General features: G+C 40.6%; 1 protein-coding gene across 4 annotated transcripts in view; it reads left to right on the top strand.

Annotated features, from left to right (window-relative positions):
• Positions 1-22,040, top strand: part of LOC140740842 (transcription factor Maf-like) — a 471,464-nt gene that overhangs the window by 83,109 nt on the left and 366,315 nt on the right. For 2 of the 4 annotated variants that reach the window (XR_012101942.1, XR_012101945.1), the window contains exon 2: positions 11,731-11,795. The exons of the other annotated variants lie outside the window; for them this stretch is intronic. The gene's annotated coding sequence lies outside the window, so the exon portion shown is untranslated. The remainder of the gene's footprint in view (positions 1-11,730; positions 11,796-22,040) is intronic. 4 annotated transcript variants of the gene reach the window in all.

The raw sequence follows: 22,040 nt of genomic DNA, 5'->3' as shown, positions 1-22,040 counted from the left end.
GGGATCCTGATCAGTTAGGGAAGTGGCCAAGGAGTGGCAAATGGATTTCAATACAGTGAAGTGTGAAGTGATGCATTTTGGAAATTCAAATTGGGATAGAACTTACACTATGAACGATGGGGTCCAAGGGAGTATAATGGAACAGAGGGACTGAGAGGTGTAAACATATTCTTCACTGAAAGTTGCATCACAGGTAGAGAGAATGGTGAAAAAGGCATTAGCACACTGGTCTTTATCATGCAGGAAATGAGTTCAAAGTTGAAAAAAGTTTCAAATTAAATTTATTATGAAATTTATCATCAAAGTACATGTATGTCACCATTTACAATCCTGAGATTCATTTTCTTGTGGGAAGCTGCAACATTATGTTGTTGCAGTTCTACAAGTCATTGGTGAGACCACACTTGGAATATTATGTGCAGATTTGGTCACCCTTTTTATAGGAAAGATGTGGTTAAACTAGAGAGTATGCTGAAAGGGATGTGCCAAGACTAGGGAGCCTGAGTTATAGAAAGACAATGGCCAGAGTTGATCTTTATTCATTGGAACACAGGTGAATGAGGAGGAACCTTAATAGAAATGTTTAAAATTATGAGGGGGTAGATAATATGGTTGGTGACAGTCTTTTTTCCAGGGTAGGGGAGTCCAGAACTATGGCGAATAGATTTAGGATCAGATGGGAAGATTTGAAGGGACCTGAGGGTTAAGTTTTTTAATGCAGAGGGTGGTGAGTGTATGGAAAAAGCTGCAAGAGGGTATGTTTGCAGCAAGTGCAATGGCATTGTTTAAGAGCATTTGGATAGGTACATAGGAGGGTGAGGCTTAGGGGGATAGGGGCTGAATATTAGAAATTGGGATGAGCTGAGTGGCACTGTGGTCAGCATAGACTTACTGGGCTGAAGGTCCTGTATCTCTACTGTATTGCTCTTTGACCCTATGACTTTCTGACACCAAGACACAGCAGAATATGCCTCAAACATGAAAAGTCTGCAGATGCAGGAAATCCATAGCAACACACGCAGTACACTAGTTACTCAGCAGGCCAGGCAGTGTCTATGGAAAAGAGTAAACTGTCGATGTTTCCAGCTGAGACACTAGTCCTGAAGAAGGGTCTCAGCCCAAAACATTGACTGTTTACTCTTTTCTATAGATGTAGATACAATATTTTCTCAAGGTATTTTTCCCCGATTCAATGATATGCAGGAACTATACTTCTGACTCTTAAGAAGTCATTATGGCTGTGGAGGTCAGGTCACTGGGCAGTGTCCTCCAGCGTTCTGTGTGTGCTGCTTTAGGATAGGTCCGATTTTATCATTTCGTCTGGAAGACTGTAGCTTTAACAGTGTAGCACTTCACAACAAAACACTGCAGTATATGCAGAAACTCTTGTGTTTGTTTCTCTGGAGCGGACTTTATCTCACGGCATACAAACTCAGAAGCAAGAGGAGTACCAACTGAGAGATCGCTAGTACTTAACCTTGTGCTGGTGATGTGAACAGAGCTTACTTACAGACAGTTTTGCATCCATTAGCCATGGCTGGCTAATCTAATTTTATTTTGTATCCTTACGACTGGCAAACTAAGAAAGCTTTCAGTCCATTATACTGGATTAAACTGAAATCCATGTCTTAAAGCTGAAAGGACAGTGATCATTGTAAAGTTGCATGTTAGTCTGACAGATTTATCTCTTCAAACCCATTTATTATGTTGACACAGTATTTTCTCAAGGTATTTTCTCCCAATTCAATGATATGCAGGGATGCTAAATGCAAGAACTGTACTTCTGCTACTTAAGATGCCATTATGGCTATCGAGGCCAGGTCGTTTGGTATATTTTAAGGAGAGGTTGACAGCTTCTTGATTAGTAAGGGTGGCAAAAGTTACAGGGAGAAGGCAGAAGAATGGGGTTGAGAGGAATAATTGAGATTGGGTGGGACTTTTCCACTGAGTCGGGTGGACCTATGACCAGAGGTCATGGGTTAAGGGTGAAAGGTGAAAAGTTTAAGGGGGAACATGCGGGGAATCTTCTTCAGTCAGAGGGTCATGAGTGTGAAATGAGCTGCCAACACAAGCCGTGCAAACAAGCTTGATTTCAACTTTTCGGCAAAGTTTGATTGTTACATAGATAGGAGGGGTACAGAAGGCTATGGTCCCGGTACAGGTCGATGGCAGTAGGCAGTTTAAATGGTTTGGCACTGATTAGAGTGGCCTATGACACTAAATCAGCCATGATAGAATAATGGAGCAGTTCAATGGGTTGAATGACCTGATTCTGCTTCTATGTCTTATGGTCTTACGTCATCTTTACAGGGTGTTTAAGGTTTGGGTACAAGTTTCAGAGTGAAACTAGAGCTGTAAACAAAGTAGCAGAAATATGGATTGAGTTCAAATTAAATTAATTTCCCCTCAGCATTTACACTTGATTTTTACAAGCAAAATCATTAATCAACAATCTCAAGAATACACAGACATCACTAGAATGTCCTGAGGCAACATTTTGAAACACATCTGCAATAATTTTGCTTAGTGTAATTACTCATCTCAGTTCTTAACAATGAACAAGCTTTGCAACCATTCTCTCCTGCCACACATTTTTAACTCGTTTCATTCCAGTACTAACACACAGTGGCCACTATATTAGGTATACCTACTCATTAATGCGAATATCTAATCTGCCAATCATTTGGCAGCAACTCAATGCATAAAAGCATGCAGACATGGCCAGAGGTTCACTTGTTCAGACTAAACATCGGAATGGTGGAAGGAATATGATTTAATTGACTTTGACCGAAGAATGATTGTTGGTGCCCGACAGGGTGATTTGAGTATCTCAGAAATTACTGATCTCCTGGCATTTTCATGCTAAAGATTCTCTTGAGTTTACAGAGAAGGGTGCAGAAAGGAAAAAGCATCAGCTCTGTGGGCGAAAATCCCTTGCTGATGAAAGAGGTCAGAGGAGAAAGGCCAGACTGGTTCAATCTGACAGGAAGGCGACGGTTTCCCAAGTAACTACTGGTTACAACAGTAGTGTAAAGAAGAACATCTCTGAATGCACAACATGCTGAGCCTTGAAGTGGATGGGCTACAGCAGCAGAAAGCTACACCGGGTTCCATTCCTGTGGTGCCCTCCTGTATCTAATAAAGTGGCCATTCAGTGTACATTTCCAATGTCTCAATCCACAGTAAAAATGGCCACAATATTCCAGCTGCATGTGTAACATAATAATGTATAAGAAGAAGATCACACCATGAACTTTAAACATCAACCTGTTAACATCTCACTGGTTTTTCCATTACCTGTGACACCATTCAGCGTCTTCCATCAACAATTCCAATTCTGCCCCTCCTGCTCCTGCCGGCATCTCCTCCAGGCATGTTCAAATCAGGGCAAGTACGTAAAATGGATACCAACAGTAAAAAAGACAACTATTCCCTGTGCATTCCTTTTGGTGTTAAGCAATAGTTGACATTTCAGATCTCTATAGTTTACCTGTCATGCTTGACAACAAAATTATATACTGTCTAATAAAACCTGCTTCTGGCTCCAATATAGAGATTAGGACCATTGATCAGAGGTCCTGGCTGCTTCAGAGGTGGTTACTTAGTTTACACATCACAGCATAGGCGTAGGAAGGTTGCAGGAGTGAAACATTCCCCAGGCGTCTTACATTCCGTGCCGCTGAACCCTGACCTCGACTGTCAAGGACCGTGTGGCGGCTGACCACGCATTACTCTCCCCACCTTAAACCAAGTCACGCACAGGTATTCTCCACTAAGGGAATCCCCTCACTAACATCCCGGATCAACCTCCACAGCCACCAATAGACAACCCGATAGGGGAACATCATACTCAACTCGAGTGATTGCTTGCTTAGATTATTTAGAAATGTCAGTAATCTACAAACAGTGGCCACTTTATTAGGTACCTTCTGTAGTAAAGTAGCCACTGATTGCATGTTCATGGTCTTCTACTGCTGTAGCCCATCTTGTTCAGGGTTTGACATGTTCTGCTTCAGAGATGTTCTTCTGCACACCACTGTTGTAACGCCATTCTCCTCTGACCTCTCTCATTAACAGAGGTTACTTTATTAGTATGAACACATGAATTAGTATACCTAATAAAGTTATTTTATTCAGGTGTAACACAAGGTAGTTCTTAGCTTACTGTACTGTAAATGCAAAATAGAAAAGGAAATAAGGGCTTGATGCCATGGATACAACAGGCCAGCTGGCTTCCTCCTGCAACCGTTCGATGATACACCTCCTCTACTGGGCAGTATCTTTTAAAAGACTTAAATTACTTTCCTGTTCAGCTGCGTGCTCCATTAGCAGTCTCAGGACAGTAAACCTGGTGCAGTAAGTGATTTTTCAAAGTCATGTCCTTTACCTGTTCCATCAATCAAAAGGGAACCACGATGGGTTGACAATGACTTCACTATCTGGCTACGTGAGTGTAGTGGCAGGAAGTAAGCAATGAGTAAACAGCATATGCAAGTACTGTACTGTTTTCCAGCACTAATAGTTAATGGTGAGAACTCTGTCTGTTCCAGTAAACTCAACCCAACTCCCAAACATCTCTTACTTCTCCTTCATAAGCACCTCTTGGGATCAACACAGAGCGTCAACATTCAAAGTAAAATTAGTATCAAAATACACTTATATCACCATATGCAACCCTGCCTTTCACTTTCTTGCGGGCATACTCAATAAATGCAATAGCCATAATAGGATCAGTGAAAGACCGTACCAACAGAGTGGACAACCAGTGTACAAAAGACAACAAACTGTGCAATTGCAAAAATAAAGAAAAAAATAAATAATAATAATTAATAAATAGGTAAGCAATAAATATCGAGAACATGAGATGAAGAGTCCTTGAGAAGAATGTAGAATATGACAACACAGTACAGGCCCTTCAGACCACAATGTTATGCTGGCCCTTTAACCAACTCTAAGATCAATCTAACCCTTCTCTCCAACATAGCTCTCTATATTTACTTAATCCATGTACCTATCTAAGAGGTGTTAAATGCCTCTACCACCATTACTGGCAAGGTGGTTCACGCACTTACCACTCTCTGTAAAAATTTAACCCCTGACATCCCCCTTATACTTTCCTCCAATCCTCTTAAGTTATGCCCCCCTTTTATTAGCCATTTCCACCCTGGGAACAGTCTCTGGCAATCCACTCAATCTATGCCTCAAACTATCTTGTGCACCTTTATCAATTCACATCTTATCCTCCTTTGCTCCATAGAGAAAAACCCCTGTTCATTCAGCCTTTCCTTATAAGAAACCTTTCTAATCCAGGCAACGTTCTGGTAAATCTTATCTGCACTGTCTCTTCCACGTCCTTCCCATAATAAGGTGACCAGTACTGAATATAATACTCCAAGTGTAGTCTAACCAGGGATTTATGGACTTGCAAATTAGCTCATGGATCCTGAACTCAATCCCTTGAATAATGAAGACAAACATACCATACGCCTTCTTAATAAACCTATCAACTTGTGTGGCAACCATGAGCGATCTATGTACATGGACCTCAAATTAAGGGTGCCTTACTTCTATTTCCATCAGCTTTCCATATTCCATGTTTTCTGATGACATGGGAGGCAATTAATATAGTGGCTACTGAGTCTATTTATTGTGATGACTGTTTACCTGCTTTTATTTGCTAGGATGAATCCATTGCTGGATTCAAACAAAATCAAGTTTTTTCTCCTCTGATTCACTGAGTCTTTTGTGTAGTGTTTTGAATGCCAGAAAACAAAAGTTTATGGGAATAATAGTTGGAGCAATAAATGAAGGAAGTTCTCAAAGTTAAGAATTATAATTGCCAGAAGTTAACTATCCGTGTTAACTTACAGCAATGAATAGGACATCAGGCAAGACTTCCAAGTCAAACAGTTGATGGCACTAAATCACATGTGTTACAAAAAATCTGCTGGTCATAGTGACAATATGCTGCTATATATAAGGCTCAGTACCTTGCAAAGATCACATCACTCAACTCCACTTGCCCCATTATTGAAATGTTCCCATAATGTATGGACTCACTTTCAATGACTCTTCACCTCATGTTCTCAATACTTATTGCTTATTTATTTATTATTATTATTTTTTATTTTTGTATTTGCATAGTTTGTTGTCTTTTGCGTATTGGTTGAACACCCAAGTTGATGTGGTCTTTCACTGATCTGATAATGCTTCACATTTTATTACGGATTTATTGAGTATGCCTGCAAGAAAATGAATCATAGGCTCGTACATTGATATTAAATTTACTTTAAACTTAATATGCCAAGCCACTGAGACATGGGTTTCTATGAGAAAACTTGGGGCATTTTGCAATGTAAAACACATTGAAGCGTGCAACATATTCAATATCATTGTACACCTTTCTGATTAAAAATACAGCATTAAGTTGTTTTTTGTGAGTTAATAGGGGTTTCCATTTCAGATGATTACCTTCTTATCATTAACTGGTGAGCAGTTTCAGCAACATAAGAGGTAACTATTCCTTTTACGCGATGTAGGTATCTCAGTCCTTGTATCTAATTACTGCAAATGCATCAACCCATGCAGGTCAGCGCAATCAAATATAAACCCACTTGAACAGAATTCAGTGCTTTTGTCTTCCAACAAAGAGGTGATTGGATAGAGTTCTCCTTTCCTACAAAAAAACATTGTTTTGCTTTAAACCCTTGTTGGTTATTTCTTACCCACTTTATGTCTCACATTTCATAATTAAGACCATAAAACCATCAGGCATATGAGCAGAATTAGGTCAGTTGGTCCATTGAGTCTGCTCTGCCATTCCATCTTGGCTGATTTATTATCGCTCTCAACCCATTCTCCACGTAACCTTTGATACCCTTACCAATCAAGAACCTATCAACCTCTGCTTTAAATATACCCAATGACTGGGCCTCCACAGCCATCTGTAGCAACAGACCTCTTCTCACTAAGAAACTGCAACTGATTCTACCAAAGCCTGATTCAGGAGATCACAAGGAAATGACTCATAGAAAGAACCCTGCCAGTCTGTTGCTCTTTTCAATTAACCTTTCCCATAGCCTTCCCAGTACTCAGTTTCACCTCAGATGGAACAGTGTGAACAAGACAAGGCAGTAGCATTTCAGGCACAAGAGATTGTTCTACCAATCCAGGAACAGACAGAGACTAAATCTACCATTCGACACCTACATGAGATCTACTGCAATTTTATTCAAAGTTTGACTAAATTTACTAACAAAATACATACATGTCATCATCATTTTCTTGTGGACATACTCAATAAATCCAATAACCACTACAGAATCCATAAAATACCGTACTCAACCAGTGCTCAAAAGGCATTAAACTGCGCAAATACAAAAAGAAAGAAATAATGATAATAGCAATAAATAAATTACCAATCAATATTGAGATCATTAGGTGAAGAGTCCTTGAAAGTCAGTCCATAGTTTATGGGAACATTTCAGTGATGGGGCAAGTGAAATTAAGTGAACCCTTTGGTTGAGGGGTAATAATTGTTCCTGAACCTGGTGCTATGAGTCCCAAGGCTCCTGATGACAGTCGTGAAAAGAGAACATGACCTGGGTGGTGGGGGTCTCTGATGATGAAAGCTGCTATCCTGCAATAATTCTCTGTGAAGATAGAAACATAGAAAAACTACAGGACAATACAGGTCCTTTGGCCCACGGTGCTGTGCCAAACATGTACTTACTTAATTTAGAAATTACCTTGGGTTACCCAGAGCACTCTAATTTTCTAAGCTCCATGTACCTATCCAGGAATCTGTATCATATCCGCCTCCACAACCATCACTGGCAGCCCATTCTACGCACTCACCACTCTCTGTGTAAAAATATGACACCCCTGACATCTCCTCTGTACCTACTTCCAAGCACCTTAAAACTGTGCCCTCTTGTGATAGCCATTTCAGTCCTGGGAAAAAGCCTCTGACTATCCAAATGATCAATGCATCTCATCATCTTATACACCTCTATCAGGTCACCTCTCATCCTCTGTTGCTCCAAGGAGAAAAGGCTAAGTTCACTCAACCTATTCTCATAAGACATGCTCCCCAATCCAGACAACATCATTGTAAATCCCCCCTGCATGCTTTCTATGGTTTCCACATCCTTCCTGTAGTGAGGATCCAGAACTGAGCACAGTACTCCAAGTGAGGTCTGACCAGGGTCATATATAGCTGTAACATTACCTCTCAGCTCTTAAACTCAATCCCACGGTTGATGAAGACCAATGCACCTTATGCCTTCTTAATCATAGAGTCAACTTGCACAGCAGCTTTTAGTGTCCTATGGACACTGACCCCAAGATCCCTCTGATCCTTCACACTGCCAAGAGTCTTACCATTAATGCTATATTCTGCCATCATATTTGACCTACCAAATTGAACCACCTCACACTTATCTGGGTTGAACTCCATCTGCCACTTCTCAGCTCAGTTTTGTATCCAATTAATGTCCTGCTGTAAACTCTGACAGCCCTCCTCACTATCCACAACACCCCCAATCTTCATGTCAGCAGCAAATTTACTAACCCATCCCTCCACTTCCTCATCCAGGTCATTTATAAAAATCAGGAAGATAAGTGTTCCCAGAACAGATCCCTGAGGCACACCACTGGTCACCAACCTCCATGCAGAATATGACCTGTCTACAACCACTCTTTGCCTTCTGTGGGCAAGCCAATTCTGGATCCACAAAGCAATGTCCCCTTGGATCCCATGCCTCTTTACTTTCTCAATAGGCCTTGCATGGGGTTCTTTATCAAATACCTTGCTGAAATCCATATACACTACATCTACTGCTCTACCTTCATCAACGTGTTTAGTCACAGCCTCAAAAAGTTCAATCTGGCTCGTAAGGCACGACCTGCCCTTGACAAAGCCATGCTGATTATCCCTAATCATATTATGCCTCTCTAAGTGTTCATAAATCCTGCCTCTCAGGATCTTTTCCATCAACTTACCAACCATTGAAGTAAGTTTCACTGGCCTATAATTTCCTTGGCTATCTCTACTCCCTTTCTTGAATAAGGAAACAACATCTGCAACTCTTCAATCCTCCAGAACCTCCCCTGTCCCCATTGATGATGCAAGGATCATTGCCAGAAGCTCAGCAGTCTCCTCCCTTGCCTCCCACAGTAGCCTGGCGAACATCTCGTCAGGTCCCGGTGACTTAAACAACTTGATGCTTTCCAAAAGATCCAGCACATCCTCTTTCTTAATGTCTATGTGCTCAAGCTTTTCAATCCACTGTAAGTCATCCCTACAATCACCAAGATCCTTTTCCCTAGCGAATACTGAAGCAAAGAATTCTTTAAGTATCTCTGCTATCTCCTCCAGTTCCATACACTCTTTTCACCTGTCACATTTGATTAGTCGTATTCTCTTATGTCTTATCCTCTTCCTCTTCACATACTTGTAGAATGCCTTGGAGTTTTCTTTAATCCTGCTCACCAAGGCCTTCTCATGGCCCCTTTTGGCTCTCCTAATTTCATTCTTAAGCTCCTTTCTGCTAGCCTTATAATCTTCTAGATCTCTATCATTACCTAGTTGTTTTGAACCTTTCGTAAGCTTTTCTTTTCTTCTTGACTAGATTTTCAACAGCCTTTGTACACTACGGTTCCTGTACCCTACCATCCTTTTTCCTGTCTCATCAGAATGTACCTATGCAGAACTCCACACAAATATCCCCTGAACATTTGCCACATCTCTGCTGTACATTTCCCTGAGAACATCTGTTCCCAATTTATGCTTCCAATTTCCTGCCTGATAGCCTCATATTTGCCCTTACTCCAATTAAACACTTTACTAACTTGTCTATTCTTATCCCTCTCCAATGCTATGGTAGAGGAGCTAGAATTGTGATCACTATCTCCAAAATGCTCTCCCACTGAGAGACCTGACACCTGACCAGGTTCATTTCCCAATACCAGATCAAGTACAGCCTCTCCTTTTGTAGGCTTACCTACACATTGTGTGTGGAAACCTTCCTGAACACACCTAACAAACTCCACCCCATCTGAACACCTTGCTCGAGGGAGATGCCAATTAATATCTGGGAAATTAAAATCTCCCACCATGGCAACTCTATTATTATTACACCTTTCCAGAATCTGTCTCCCTATCTGCTCCTCGATATCCCTGCTACTGTTGGGTGTTCTATAAAAAACACCCAGTAAAGTTATTGACCCCTTCCTGTTTCTAACTTCCACTTACAGAGACTCAGTAGACAATCCCTCCATGACTCCCTCCTTTTCTGCGGCCGTGACACTATCTCTGATCAACAGTGCCACGCTCCCACCTCTTGCCTTCCTCCCTGTCCTTTCTGAAACATCTAAAGCCTGGCACTCTCAATAGTGGCAAGGGCTTTCCCTGTGATGGACTGGGTTGCATCCACTACTTTTAGTTGGATTTTCTGTTCAAAGACGTTGGTGTTTCCATATAAGCATGATGAAGCCAGTCAATATACTCTGCATCGTACATCTATAGAAGCTCGCCAAAGTTTTTGATGTCATGCCAAATGTTTGCAAACTCCTAAAGAAGCAGAGGTGCTGCCATGCTTTCTTTGTAATTAACACTGAGCCCAGGACAGGTCCTCCGACATGATAACACCGAGGAATTTAAAGTTGCTGACCTGGCTTATATAGGATAAGCAGAGGGAAGCTAATCCTGTTGACAAATACTTCAGAAGCAGGAGACACAGTTTTAAAAGTTTGTGGGAAGAAAATAAAAGAAAAGTTGGGAAGAAAAAAGTATTGGGAATATTGAACAGAAAAGGCTACAGCAGACCCATTCAGCCCATGATGTTGTGCCAAACTGAATAAACTAGTATTTAAAAACCTAATTAAATTAATCCATTCTACCTGCACAATCTCCATATCCTTCAATTCTCTGCACACTCATGAGAAGGAAACCTTCTTTACTATATGAAGCAGTTATGATGTGAAGCATTCTAGGGCTGATGACAAATGGATCAATCAGGCTATCAGGGCATTGAAAAGGGAATTGGATTGAGGGGAATAATTTGAGGGCTAGAGGTGGGGAAAGAGCAGAAGTCTTGCTCATTCAAGCAAGAGCCAGCAAAGTGTTGATCAATGGAATAATCTTCTATGCAGTAACAGTTCTAAATATTCCAAGTTGAGGCATTGCAATTTATCAGAAACTGGGGATGTTATACAAACAGAATACTGTTAGCTAGTGTTCAGGCTGTCTTAACCAAGAGCTGTTTTGAAGGAGCTGGGAGTTTAATGTCTCAATTCTGATGCTGCCACAGAGTTGCCAACCCTCTACAAATGCCCTGGAGTGTCCAGGAATTTGATTTTAATTTCCTGGTCACTGTGAACAATCCCTCAGAAAAATCACAGACAATTAAAAAAATGACAAGATATTCAACATTTACTTTCCATTTTTTTCCTTTAACAGACAAAAAGCAAAATATTTATGTTACATTTCTGTTTGCTTATTTTTGTCATGTACTGTGCTGTTGCTGCGGAAAGCTAATTTTCATGGCATTTATACTCTGCCTATGACAATAAACTTGAACTTGAGACATTGAAATGGGAAAAGGAGTTGGGTGGAAGGATCACATGCTGAAACCTCCAGTGCATCTAATCAGAGGTGGCAACACTAGCAGAGTTTTGGGTGACACCAGCAGTTTTGCCACTAACATTCCCTGTTTTGTACGTCCACAGGGAGCTTTGACGATCATTACCTGGGACTGGCTGCCCAGGCATCTCCCAGTCAGCAGCAAGCTCAGGTAACCCATGGATTTTCATACACCTTCTCTCATTAATGAAATTGGAAATGATGGTCAACTCTGGATCTTGGTATGCTGGCCGGTGGGAACAAAGCCTTCTCACTTGGCAGAACAGACGTTAGGGCATTGAATGTTCATCGTGATGAATTCACCGTTAGTCAACGTGATCGTTCTTGTATTTTGTAAAGCTCTCCTTTCTTATTGTATTGCAAAATATTAACAGTCTCCTTCTCCACCAGCTTCCTTCTTTCTGGTGTTAGAGAGAGATTGAGAGAACCGTGGATCTGAAGTGTGTCAAAATGACAGCACAATGTTCAGCAGAGTGATAGGACTCTGGTCAAAGTAACATTTCCCCATCTGGCGAGTTCTCAGTTTCAGCCATGGCCCCCCAAGGGGCATGGTATTAATCAGATGGAAGACAGTTCCCATTCTGAGAGCAGATTGGGCATTGTACAGTACGTGGGATCCAAGGATTGGGAAAATAAAACAAAAGCATGAAATGACTATAATACTTATGTGTATAAGAAAGGTGTGGGGTATAATGCATTCCATTAACATTTACAATGGCTACTGTTGGTGACTAAGTGAACAACTAACCGAGCTGAGATAGAACAGGAAGGAGGCTACAAGGCTGTAAAACTTAAAATGACCTTGTAGTATTAACATAAACCCTAATATCTTCTGTGCAACCAACTGAAACTCTTGAGTAACATACACAAAATGCTGGAGGAATTCAGCAGGTCAAGCAGCATCTATGGAGAGGGATCGATGGAGAGTTGACGTTTCAGGCTGAGACTCTCTATCAGGACTCCACACACAAAATGCTGGTGGACTTCAGCAAGTCAGGCTCTGGGTCTGATGAAGGTCCTTGGTCCAAAAAGTTGACTGTTTATTCCTTTCCAGAGATGCTGCCTGACCTGCTTAGAACCTCCAGCATTTTGTTTGTGTTACTCTGGAATTCTATTTGCCAAGAACAGGGATGGTCATGGAAAGACCATGATCACCCATGTCATACGACATGGTAAATGAACTCTGGATTTTCAGCATCTGCAGAATCTCTTGTGAACATCCTGAGATGCACTGCAGACGTGAAGGTACTTTTTTATTCAGTGCTGCTATCGCAACCCATAATTTTCCTTCAACTTGCAGTCAACAGGTTTATTTCATTGCAAAATTAAATCAATGGGCCCTGCTTCACAGGTGCAGTGTAACTTAAGAAGAATATTGGGTTGGATTGCACTGACGCCCAGCCAGCAGACACTTCTGATCTGTCATTCCACCCTGGACACTCCACGGCATCCAGGGGCATTCCATAACCTACTCTGCCAAGGGGCCAGATACATTTCATATCCACCTGCAGCTTAGCACCAGCCAAGCTAGTGCCTCCAAAGCAGCCCCATTCATTTGTGTAGGGTCCCCAACCTTCATTAAAGTGGCAAATTTAGCTGTACATGATCGATTTCTACATTTATATTTGTGATTTATCGACAATATTTAGCCATAAATATTTATGAATATGTAGCAAGTAATATTGGCATTATGCAGGATAAGCAATGGGAAGTAATTTAAATTACTTTCACCAGTAGTAATAATTAGCAACAACAATCTTGTAGAGAAGATCTATTTTTCAGGTAGAAGGGAAGTCAAGTCAAGTTTATAGTCATTTAACTATCTTCATGTATATAACATATATCTCTGAACCAGGATGTAAAGCACAGCAGTACACATAACACACGATAACTAATGAAGGTAAGGATAAAATCTACAGTTATGAATCACACATAAATAACATAAAGTTCATTAATATTAAATATTGTAAGGTACAGAACAGATTAACCAGTGACACTTCCGATATGATGTGGCAGGGAGTTCAGAAGCCGAATGGCCTGAGGGAAGAAACTGTTTCCCATCTTGACCATTCTTGTTTTCATGCATCATCGTCTTCTGTCTGATGGTAGAAAGTCAAAGAGGATGCTGGATGGATGGGTGGGATCCTTAATAATACTAAGGGTCCTGCATACGCAGTGCTTTTGATAAATGTCCCTGATGGATGGTAGGGAGACCCCTATGATCCTCTTAGCTGTTCTCACAGTTCTTTATAGGGACTTCTGGTCTGAAGCTTGACTGCTCCCATACCAGTGTAACAGTGAGGGTCCTAGGGTCAGTACTGCGGATCCCCACAGTACCGTTACTTTTCTTAATATATCTAAATGAGTCCTGAAGAAGGGTCTCGGCCCGAAACCTCGACTGTTTATTCATTTCCATAGATGCTGCCTGACGTGCTGAGTTCCTCCAGCATTTTGTGTGTGTAACTTCGGGTTTCCAGCATCTACAGACTTCTTCATGTTTATATCTAAAGGAATTTGAATAGGATGTACGAGGCACCATTTCCAAATCTGCTGGTGACATTCGACTTGATGCCATAGCGAATGGTGAGGAGGTCAGAAATGGACTTCGACCAGGGAAAGAGAGGCTGCTGGAGTGGGCAGGTGAAATTTAATGCTGCAAAATGTAAGATGTTGCATTTTGTAAAGGAGAATAAGAGTCAAAATCAACCTGAGGCACAATTCTGAAGTGAATACATGTATAATGAGATGTATACTTGTATTTGTTGAACATAACAGGACAGGTTGAGAAAATGATTAGAGGGTGCACACAGGATCCGAGATTTTCTAAATGGAAACGGAGATTGTTAGACCAAGGGCAGCACAGTGGCACTTTACAGGAGCTTCTGCCTCACTGCTCTGTGATCCAAGTTCATTTCTGATACCTGGTGCTGTCCATGCAGTGTTTGTACATTCTCAGAACATAAAAAGCCTAAAAAAGTGGTAGAAACAGCCCAATCTGTCATAGGTAAATCCTTCCCCACCATAGAACATATTGACAAAGAGTGCCACCACAAAAAAGTAGCATCCATCATCAATGACCCCCACCTTCCAGTCCATGTTCTCTTCTCATTACAGGAAGGAGGTACAGGAGCCTTAGGTCCCATACCACAGGGTTCAGGAACAGATATTACCCTTCAAACATCAGGTACCTGAACCAGCACGGATAATTTCACTCACGTCAACTCTGAACTGATTCCACAATGCTATGGATTCACTTTTGAGAACTCTACAACTCGTGTTCTCAGTATTATTTATTTACTTACTTATTTATTAGTAGTTTTTTTGTATTTGAACATATTGTTTTCTTTTGTTCATTGGTTGTTTGTCTGTCGTTGTGTAATTTTTCATTTATTCTATTGTTTTTCGTCATTCTACTGTGAATGCCTGCAAGAAACTATCTCAGGGTGACATATATGTACTTTGATAATAACTTTGAACTTTAAACTTTTCTCCCTGTGACTTTGTGGCTTTCCCTTGGTTCCCTCCCATATCCCAACCACATACGGGTTGGTAAGTTAATCAGCTGTTATAAATCACTCTGTGTGATGGTGTGTGGAAGGTGAATCAGGATTGAGTTGATGAGTATGTGAGAGAAAATGATTTACAGGGAAATAATATGACAGAATGGGATTGATGACAATGTTCAGCAAAGACTCAATGGACTGAATAGCCTCCATCTACCTTGTGAGAAATATTGAAACATGATCAGGAGGGATGGACAATGGGGGGTATAAATACCACTAGACTAGATATACCCAGGTATCATCCCTGAAGAAGGTGGCAGAGTTTGTCATCAAAACAGTAGTTATAATCGATACCTGTACCCGGCTGGAAGCTCGAGAAGAGTTTATTTGCCAGATATGCCAGGATCCTTTTACATAGAGCATAGAACATTACAGCACAGTTCAGGCCATTTAACCTACTCTAACCCTTTCTTCCAATATAGCTCTTCATTTTTCTATCATCCTTATGCCTATCTAAGAGTATCTTAAATGTTCCTAAAGTATCCCCTCTACCTCCAACCCTGGCAGTGTGCTCTACGCACTCACCAGCCCTTGTGTAAAAGCACTTAACTCTGACACTACCCCCCCAAATACTTTCCACCAATCATCTTAAAACTATGCACTCACATATTATCCATTTCTGCTTTGACTGTCCACTCGATCTATGCTTATCATTTTGCTCACCTCTATCAAGTCACCTCCCATCCTCCTTCACTCCAAAGAGAAAAGCCCTAACTTACTCTATCTATCCTCACAAGACATCCTCTCCGATCCAGATGGCATCTTTGTAATCCCCTCTGTAACCTCTCTAAAGCTTCGATATCCTTTCTACAATGAGGCGACCAGAACTAAACGTAATATATATGGTAAAATTGTAAAGTGGCTTATTATTGCCTCATGTACCAAGGTGTACGTGCAAACTATTCAGATCATTTCAACAGTTTAGCACATTGAGGTAGTACAGGGGAAAAGCAATTACAGAATTAGAATAAAGTGTTAGTTACTGAGAAAGTGCAGTGCAGGCAGATAATGAGGTTCAAGATGATGACAAGGTAGATTGTGAGGTCAAGAGTTCATCTTATTGTGCAAGAGGGCCATTCAATAGTCTAACAACAGCAGTATACACGCTGTCTTTGAGCCTGCTGATACGTGCATTCAGGCTTTCGAACCTTTTGACTGTTGGGAGGGGGAGGATGAGAGAATGTCCTGGTGGGTGGGATCTTTGATTATGTTAACTGCTTTACCGTGGCAGTGAGCACGTAGACAGAGTCCGTGGAGCAGAGCCCGGTTTTTGCTGAGCTGTGTTCACAGCTCTCAGCAGTTTCTTGCGGTCCTGGGCAGAGCAATTGCCCCCATTCAGCCATGATGCATCCGCATCTGATGCTTTCGACAGTACAACCGCAAAAATTGCTGAGGGTGAATGTGGAGAAGATAAACTCTGTGCAAGGTCGAATCAGGGTTGCACTATGAGAGATAAAACAAAGTTCAGTCCATTTGTTCTGGCGGACGAAAATGATTCTGCGGATCCCATCTGAAGAAAAATATGGAATTTCCCTCATATTTGCACGAAGCGTATCAAACACAGCCATGTTGAATGTTTTTTTTTGATATACTTTGCTGAGCACAGTGTCTTATTTAACAAATTTACATCAATAGTGTTCAAAGCAACATATCAGTTGCAAACTGTTTCGAAATATTTCTGAAGGAAAAGATGAAGCCTTGCATAAGTTCAAGCAAATATTTGCTGAGTGACTGTGTATAGGTGTAAAGGTGGTGACTGTTTATCTGCGCAGATCACCATTAGGTTTTATTCGGATGAAGATAGAAGTCCATGGCAAATTGATGCATTATCTTCATATGGACAGTTCCTTTTACTTGCTCCTGCACAAAGTACTAAAAGTAACAACAAGTCCATGATCTGGCTTTCAGTCCTATTACTATTGACAGTACTGAATTTCCCAATCCTCTTCTAAATCCTAGATATCAAAAAAGAGCCTCAATTTATCTAGGCTTCCTTAGGATCACAAAAGATCCTACATTGTCATATGTTCAAGGCATTTAATATTTTTTATCCTTTTTTTTCTTTCTGTCTCATGAATCCAAGTCCTTGGCTCTTCCATCCTCACTTACAGAAATACTTTTAAGTTGTATATGTATACATTGGGTGTCAAAGGTTATGGGGAGAAGGCAGGAGAATAGTATCGAGAAGGATAATAAATCAGCCACTATGGAACGGTGAAGCAGATTCGATAGGTTGAATGGCCTAATTTTGCTCCAGTGTCTTATGGTTTTATGTAATATATACATATGTTATATATTCATGCTGTACATATGTGCATACAGTGTGTATATCTATCTATCTATATATATATATCCATATATCTATCTATCTGTCTGTAATATGTAAACAGGCAGTTGCTTATCTGGGACAACTCTTAAAGAACAAAAACCAATTGAGAAAATAGCTGAGATTCCCTTTGTTTATTTGGGATACCTTGCCACTTAATTGAGACAGGAGACTGTTGCTGAAGAAGTTGTAAGTACCATCAGACATGTGCATATTTGTGTGGCCATTAGACAGTACACTGTGCTTAACTAGTGTCAGTTGCTCGTGCTTGTGTTCAAAAAGCAGTGATTGTTGTCACTGATAGCTGCTGAGAAGGAATCAGTAAGACAATTCAGAACTGTTTTGCTCACTGGGGTTTCAAGCATTCAGGCTTGGAGATATCAGAAACAGCCAGGAGTGTAAATGAAATGATTTCATTGCTACAACAAGTTGGGTATTACAAAGAATTTGAAGATATCGACAATCATCTTGAATTTTATAATGAAAATGAAGATTTGGAGGACTCAGTCTTTTATACCATTGTATGAAGGGAATCGATTATCTGCAATAGTTATCCATGCTGATTTTTTTTCATTTACAGTCAATCAAAAGAGCATGCCAGTGTACATGGATGAATTCCTCTATCGATAATGATTAGGAACTAATACACAGTTTTATATACTGTAGAGTTGACAGTAGCATCTAATTTGTTTTGTGTTTCATTTAAGTACATAACTTGTTACTCAGTTAAGTGGTACTTTGTCTTTTTTATACTGTATCTTTTTAAGTAATTCATGAAACTTCAGCTAATTGGGGCAGCCACTTAATAGAGCCAAAATGCACAGGTCCTGATGTGTCCCAATTAACTAGAATTCACAGTATATATAAGTCTTAGGCACATATAGTGCATAACATTCAAGTACCTTAGACTTTTGCACAATACTGCAGTAAGTTTATGTATTGCCCTGCACTGCCTTAAAAAAAAACAAATTTCATGATATATGTGAGTGATGATAAACCTGATTCTGATATGGGTTTCTATGGTGGACTGAGAGCAGGAAGGGGGCAGGAGAGGGGAATCATGGTTGGGAAAAGGGGAAAGGAGAGAAGAGGGAATGGGAAGCACCAGGGAGACATTCCGTAATGAACAATAAACTGATTGTTTGGAATCAAATGACCTTGCCTGGTGTCTCAGGTGTGAGTGTGTCTGCACCCGCTCCATCTGCTAAATGGCACACCTTCTCTGCCCCCCGTCCCAAACCCCTCCCTCAGCTCTCCACCTTCACCATTCCCAACATCCTTTCAAACCAAATTTAATTGTCAATTAACCATATATGGACACAGCGGAACGAAACAGCATTCCTCTGGAGCCAAGGTGCAAAACATACACAGCACATTCAAAATAATGAGCAAATAAAAACCACATACATAGTCCAAGACCCTGAGTGGCATGTCCTGTAAATTGATGGTACAGTTCCTGGCAATCTAGCTTGCTCCTGGCAAGATTTCCAAACTTGTTCTCTGCTCCATGTTGACAAATATAGTACTGTGCAAAAATCACACACAGTGGATTCCAGTTAATTGAATACAGAGAATGGTTTCAATCTCTTCCTTTGTACTATCTCTATAATAATCATTGCTTGTTTCTTATGTAAAGAATGAAAATAACCAAATATTAACATTTGAATGGAGTAAGTTGATTTTTATGTGGCCACACTAATCCATAACATTTAATTAATAGTATTAATGAACATATTCTGAAACCACCAAGTTCAATGACATTGATGCACTCTATTATGTTATGTGGGCAAACATTATCCAGTGCTGTGCCTACACTGCTCTGATTGCCAATACCCGATGCACCACCATAACCACAGGCTTGAGTCAAATAGAAGATCCTCCATAATAAACCACTCCTAACAACCACATTTGACCACAGCATTTATAAGGAAGAACTGAGGCCGTATATGACATCAATGTACATACATACAATGTATAAACATACAGAGGGAAGTATGTAGATAAATGACACTAAATACTAAAATGACAAGGCCACCATCCTAACCCCACCAAATGAATAAATTAAATTAAAAGCTACAAACACATTTTGCTTTATAAGTATGCCGTCCATCTTCTTGAATACAAGTATGGATATGCCATCTTGTTTATTGGGACGATTTGTAAGGGAGATATAGTTACTGATCATCTGCCCCACAGAGCACACAGTAAATGAAAATGGAAGTAAGGATCAGCGCAGACAGGGTTAAGAAGTGTTTGTTTTATTTATTTATTTTGAGATACAACACAGTAACAAATCCTTCCACCTCAATGAATCTGGGCCGCCCGGTTACACCCATGTGACCAATTAACCTACTAACCCGACCATCTTTGAGATGTGGGAGCAAAGTGGAGTATGCACTCACATTGTCATGGAGAGAATGTACAAACTCCTCACAGATGACGTTGGAATTGAACCCGGGCCGCTGACACAGTTATAGTATAACGGTCACCACTCTGCTACCATGCTGCCGCAAAAAATATTTTTGGAATTTTAGGAATTGTGCCTGACCTAGCTATTACTCTTATGGAAAACGAACAGCACAATATTTATTTCCAATATTGGAGAGTACAGAAAATGAACATATTATTTTACACACCATTACTAGAAAAACAAAGATTACACCTTCATCATTCAAATATGTGTGAAATCAGTTTATTAAGCAAGCTACTGATAAAGTAAAAATGGGAATATTAGCATAATATTTCAATTTATTGAACTGATATCCAAGGGCTTGGATAATGATCCAGAGACTATTGTGGCTGGTAAATTTAAGTTCAAATAAACTTACACCCCGTGGCCACTTTATTAGGTACACCTGTACACTTGCTCATTAATGCAAATGTCTCATCAGCCAATCATATGGCAGCAACTCAGTTCCTAAAAGCAAGCAGACATGGTCAAGGGGTTTGGTTGTTTCTCAGACCACACATCAGAATGAGGAAGAAATGTGGTCTAAGTGACTTCAACTCTGGAGTGATTGCTGGTGCCAAATGAAGTAGCTTAAAGGGTTCATCTCCTGGGACTTTCACACACACCAGTCTCTGGAGTTCAAACAGAATGCTGCGAGGAACAATAAATGTAATCCGGAGAGCAATAGTTCTGTGGGCAAAATCACCTTGCTAGTGAGAAAGGTCAGAGGAGAATGGACAGACGGATTCACGCTGACAGGAAGACTACAGTAATTCGTATAATCACACACTGCGACAGTGGTGCGTAGAAAGGATCTCTGAAAGCACAACACATTGAACTTTGAAGTTGATGGGCTACAGCAGCAGAAGACCACAAACGTACACTTAGTGACCACTTTACTGGGTATAGAAGGCACCTAATCAACTGGCCACTGTGTGTTTATAATGTTAAAATAATTGTATTAGTATTAGTAATGGAGACCACAAAGTTACCATATCATTACAAAATCCATAATGTCTTGTACTGAAGGAAGTGTCTTGTTCTACATGTGACTCCAGATCTCTAATGGCTCCTGAATTGAGACAGCCATTGAGAGCATGTTAACTCCATGAACAGGATGGACAATAAACATTGTCATTTCAAAAGATGTTCACATGTTTTTTAAAAAAAAGAGATAGATTGGTTATTAAGATGGCTTCATGACATGCTTCTCTCTGGTTTATGCAAAATAATGCAGGAAAGGATCTGGCAGCACAGTGGTTAGCACAACACTTCACAGTACAGGTGACCAGGGCTCAATTCCTGACTCTGCCTGTAAGGAGTTTGTACGTTCTCCCTGTAACCGCGTGTGTTTCCTTCAGGTGCTCCGGTTTCCCCCTACAGTCCAAAGGCATGTCGGTTGGTAGGTTAATTGGTCATTGTAAATTGTCCTGCGATTAGGCTAGAATTAAATCAGGGGATTGCTAGGCAGCATGGCTCGAAGGGCCAGAAGGGCCTGTTCTGTACTGTATCTCAATAAACAAATGAAAAACACCATAGGACAAAACAAAACAAGGTCACATTGAAGTGCAACGTGGTCAAAGTGGCCACAGAGTCACTATACTGCTAAGAAAAATAGATCGTATATTAAGATGGCTGTATTTACTGATTGATATTTGCCAGATATTCGTGAATTCTGAGTCCTGTGCTGCCTATAGACAGAGTCAAAGTCAAGTTCATTGTCACCTGCACAAGTACGTGAATGCACAGCCACAATGAAAATCTTACTTTCAGCAGCATCACAGGCAAAAAGCATCAAACGCATAACATTTACAAGAAAAAGATAAATAATGCAAAATCATCCAGGAAAGGATGCCAAGAAACAAAAGTCCGCTGAAGTGCGAGGGTGGCCAAAATGGTCATGGTGTTTCTGGACTGAGTTATGATTAGGGTTGTGCAGGTTGGTTCAAAAACTAAACAGCCGAAGGGAAGTAAATGTTCTTGGAACTGGTGGTGAGGGACTTCAGGCTTTGGTACCCCTTGCCTGATAATAGATGCAAGAAGATGGCATGGCCTGGA

The sequence above is a fragment of the Hemitrygon akajei genome, chromosome 17, assembly GCF_048418815.1.
Source record: "Hemitrygon akajei chromosome 17, sHemAka1.3, whole genome shotgun sequence".
NCBI lineage: Eukaryota > Metazoa > Chordata > Chondrichthyes > Myliobatiformes > Dasyatidae > Hemitrygon > Hemitrygon akajei.
The sequence above is the reverse complement of the archived record's forward strand: the minus strand, read 5'-3'. Positions and strand labels throughout refer to the sequence as shown.